Raw genomic sequence first — 5,156 nt, forward strand, 5'->3', positions numbered from 1 at the left:
GTGAGATCTGACCTGAGCTGAAGTCAGAGGCTTAACCGACTGAGCCACCCAGGTGCCCCTAAAAGTAAATTTTAAAAACATCTGAGAAGATTTAAAAAAAATAGGAGTTCTTAAGATGGATGGTGGGGACGGCTATACAACAATGTGATGTATTTAATGCTACTGAACAGGACACTTAAAAATGGTTCCAATGATACATTTTATGTTATGTCTATTTTACCAGATTAAACAATTAAAAACTTTTTTTAATGTTTATTTATTTTTGAGAGAGAGAGAGAGACAGAGTGCAAGCCAGGGAGAGGCAAAGAGAGAGGGAGACACAGAACGGGAAGCAGGTTCCAGGCTCCGAGCTGTCAGCACAGAGCCCGACATGGGGCTCGAATCCACGAACCGGGAGATCATGCCCTGAGCCGAAGCCGATGCTTAACCGACTGAGCCACCCAGGCACCCCACCCACAATTAAACAATGCTGCCTTTTATGTAAAAGTAGGTGTGTGTTGGGGGTGATAAGAACCTACATTCATATTTGTTTATACAGGTGCACAGGAATTCTGGAAAGATACTCAGGAGATTAACAGCAGTGAGTTACCTGCAGGGGAAAGTGGGGGCCTGAGACTGGGAGGGAGATCCTGCAGCCAATCTTCTACTTTTTGTTTCTTGATGCCCTGGGCTGTATCAGCCGTTCAGAAATAGCATTTGTTATGTTTGGAGGGAGTGGAGTTATTTAGGATTGGTAAACTTCGAGTGCCTTTCTATGCTGACCCCCCAAAAAATAATGGTAATGCAAATCATAATAATATTGGGAGTATATGGGTTTTCCGAATCCTTATGTATTCGTTTCCCAGGGCTGCTGTTAGAGTTGCCACAAAGTGGGGGGCTTACCAAAACAGAAATGTATTCTGTCCCAGTTCTAGAGGCCAGAAGGCTGAGATCAAGGTCAGCAAGGCCACACTCCCTCTGAAGGCTCTAGGGAAGATCCGTCCACGTCTCCTCCAGCCTCTGGGGGCTCCAGACATGACTTGGCTCCTAACCTCTGCCTCTGTCTTCACGTGGCCCTCTCTCTCCTGTGTCGTTAGATTTAGGGTCCAGCCAGATAATCCAGGATAATCTCATTTCAGAATCCTTCATTACATAGGCAAAGACCCTTTTTGCAAATAATACCATGTTCAAAGTTCCTGAGGATTAGGACTCGGGGAGGTATCTTTGTGAAGGTCACATCCAACTTACCGTATGCTATGCGTGGGGCTAAGAACTTTATGTAATTTCACCGAAATCCCCAAACAGCCCCATGAAGGAAATACGCTTATTTTTAAATTTTTTCTTTTTTAAAAAATATTGATTCATTTTTGAGACAGACAGAGAGAGAGACAGAGAGACAGAGTGTGAGCAGGGAAGGGGCAGAAAAAATGGGGACAGAGCTCTGAAGCAGGCTCTGCACTGACAGCAGAGACCCCGGTGTGGGGCTTAAACCCATGAACCGTGAGATCGTGACCTGAGCCGAAGCCGAAGCCGGATGCTCAACTGACTGAGCCACGCAGGTGCCCCAGGAAATATGATAATTAACTCCACCTTCCCAACGAATTTAGAGAGGTGTAAGCCTTTCTCAAGTTCACACAGGAACTAGAATTTGAATGCAACTCTATTGGGCTCATAACTCTGATTCTCTGGGAGGCACAAAAGAGCCTTCTGGTTATGGGCCAGGCAGTCAAAATCAGACAGCAATTATTTCCTGGCCTGTCTGTTCTTTGCCAGCCCTTCAGCCTGGCACTGGGGATATGGAGAAAAGGGCAGAAGGGTGTGTCCCTGGAGAGTCTAGCGAGGAGGGGAGGTGGGGGGGAGCATATTATTCATCAGCCCTTTCAAAACAGTACAATCAGATATGACTCTGCCTTCAGGAGCTTTGCCTCCACCCAGGACACCACAGGGGGCACCAGAGGCCGGGAGTTTGTCATGAAGAAAAGAACAAAGGAATAAAGTTCAGATCCAAAGAGAACGTGTCAAGTAGAGATAACAGAATTAGGCAGCGCTTACCGCCTGGCACAGGGTGTTTTAAGATGTGCTCATTGAGTCTTCCTTGTTTCACAGGCAAGAAAGCCAAGGCACAGAGAGGTTAGGTGCCTGGCCTGTGGTCACACAGCAGGAAAGAGGCAAAGATGGGATTCCAACCCTGCTCAGCCCATCACAGGAGCCCCTAGTATTGTTTATTTAAATGGAGGTGAAATGGACATAACATGAAATTAACCATGTTGAGGGGCGCCTGGGTGGCTCAGTCGGCTAGGCCTCCGACTTCAGCTCAGGTCAGATCTCACGGTCGTGGGTTCGAGCCCCGCATCAGGCTCTGTGCTAACAGCTAGCTCAGAGCCTGGAGCCTGCTTCTGGTTCTGTGTCTCCTCTCTCTCTGCGCCTCCCCCTCTCATGCTCTGTCTCTCTCTGTATCAAAAATAAATAAAACATTAAAAAAATTAAAAAAAAAGACATTAACTATGTTGAACTGAACAATTTAGTGGCAAATGCAGCCACTGCCTCTGCCCAAAACATTTTCATGTCCCCAAAGGGGTCCCCGGTCATAATTGCTCCCCATCTTGTCCTCTTCCCAGCCCCTGGCAACCTCTAGTCTGCTTTCTATCTCTATGGATGTGCTTATTTTGGGTATTTCAGATCAACAGAATCATATAATATGTGACCTTTCGGGTCTGGCTTCTTTCACTCAGTGTAATGTTTTCGAGGTTCAACCACGCTGTAACGTGTATCAGAACCTCATTCCTTTCTATGACTGAGCAATATTCCATCCTGTGGGTCTACCACATTTTGTCTATCCATACATCTGTCGGGGGGCTGCTCCTGCTGTTTGGCTGTTGTGAGTAGTGCTATCAATACACGTACATGTAACACTGAAACGGTGAGTTTTATGTATATGAATTTTACCCCGATATTTAAAAAAAATGAATGCCGGGCGCCTGGGTGGCTCAGTTGGTCAAGTGTCCAACTTTGGCTCAGGTCATGGTCTCATGGTTCATGAGTTAGAGCCCAGGGTCGGGCTCTGTGCTGACAGCTCAGAGCCTGGAGCCTGCTTCCGATTCTGTGTCTCCCTCTCTCTCTGTCCCTGCCCCGCTCACATTCTGTCTCTCTCTCTTTCAAAAATAAACATAAAATAAATAATTAAAATAAATAAATAAAAATTTTAAAAGGAGAACTAACAGCTGACCCCCACCCGCAGTAGCGATGGGCACACCCAGTGCGCTGATCTTGACTTCCCATTGCCATTCTCCAATCAAAGGGAATCCAGACTCCTTAGGAAAGTGGCTGATTCGAAAACTGGGGCAAGCCCTGAATTTCTTGGGGTGCCAGAAAAGAAGAAACGCTAAAAACCAAAACCAAACCAACAAAAAACATGGAGTCGCGGCAAAAGGACGGTGCCTGAAATAAGACGCTCAGAGCAGGAGCCGACGGAAAGAGCTCTCAACGGAGGCAGCTGGGAAAGTTCGAGCAACAGAATAAGTAACAATAGTATCAGATTACAACCCAAAGACTAAAATAACTGTTCACGAGTCCATATTGGTATAAATAAATGATTGGATAAACAAATCACTGGAGACAGAACAACTCTTCCTTCCAGAATTCCAAATAATAAATAATAGTAAATGTGGAAGGGATGAGGGAAATGGAAAATCACTAATAAACAAACACGGCAGCAATAGTTCTGCCCGGAATGCTAAAATGAGTGGGTAAAGCGGGAAACAAGATCTTTACATCCCCTCCAAGTGTTTCATCCAAACCGTATCTCAACTACGGGATGTTGAACATATGTCCACAAATTCTTCCAGATTCTCCCTGCCCAAAAGGTGGAGCTTAATTCCTCTGTCTTGGGGGGAGGCTGGACGTGGTGTTCCTGGACCCAAGCCGTAGGTACAAAGTATGTTCCGTCTGTGAAAATTCTTCCCAGTGTTCACGTGCAATCTGCGCTCCCTTCCTCAGGTGTGTCACACTTTGATCAAAAGTTCAAGGGGCACCTGGGGGGCTCAGTTGGTTAAGCTTCCAACTTCGCCTCAGGTCATGATCCCACAGCTTGTGAGTTTAAGCCCCACATCAGGCTCTGTGGTGACAGTGCAGACCCAGAGCCTGCTTCAGATTCTGGGTCTCCCTCTCTCCCTGTCCCTTCCCCACTTGCGCTGTGCCTCTCAAAAATCAATAAACATTTTTTTTTAAAGTTCAATTGATGGGGCTCCTGGGTGGCTCAGTTGGTTATGCACTGGACTCTTGGTTTCGGCTCAGGTCATGATCCCAGGGTCATGGGGGCCAGCTCCGTGCTGGGCTCTGTGCTGAGCATAAAGTTTGCTTGAGACTCTGTCTCTCCCTCTGCCCCCTCCCCACCTCCCATTCTCTCTCCCTCTAAAATAATAAAAATAAAGAATGCAAGAGAAACGAAAAAGGAAAGAAGGAAACAAAGATCTGCCCAGAGATGCACATGTTAGTGTTAGAATCGTAACTAAGAGCAAAGAAGCGACAAGTAAAACCACCTCTGGGGAGGGGAGGGCCGGTGACAGAGAGGATATGCAGGGGGGACGCCTGCGCTGCTGGCACGGTCCCATTTCCTGACCTGAGCAATGACAACATGGGCGTCTTGTTTATGATTCTTACATCTGCACATTCAGGCGGAGGCAGCTGACACTCGCTTGTGAGAACTGATGGCCGACTCTTCAGGACCCTGCTGACCACACTGACGTCACGCTGGTAGCTTGAAATTGGCCAGAAACCGACAACTGCTACAAGCCAGGGCCCTTTATTCATTCTTTCTTTCTTTCTTTCTTTCTTTCTTTCTTTCTTTCTTTCTTTCTTTCTTTTCTTTTCTTTTCTTTCTTTCTTTTCTTCCTTTTGGAGAATTCATTGGTAAACGCTTCCCAGCACATCCCAGCTTCTTGGTGTATATTATATTAAATGTTTTAAAATTATTTTTTTAAATGTTTTTATTTATTTTTAATACAGAGAGAGACAGAGCATGAGAGGGGGAGGGGCAGAGAGAGAAGGAGACACAGAACCGGAAGCAGGCTCCAGGCTCTGAGCTAGCTGTCAGCACAGAGCCTGACGCGGGGCTCGAACCCACAAACGTGAGATCTGACCTGAGCCGAAGCCGGAGGCTTAACCGACTGAGCCACCCA

The sequence above is a fragment of the Suricata suricatta genome, chromosome 12 (genome assembly GCF_006229205.1).
Source record: "Suricata suricatta isolate VVHF042 chromosome 12, meerkat_22Aug2017_6uvM2_HiC, whole genome shotgun sequence".
Classification (NCBI taxonomy): Eukaryota; Metazoa; Chordata; class Mammalia; order Carnivora; family Herpestidae; genus Suricata; species Suricata suricatta.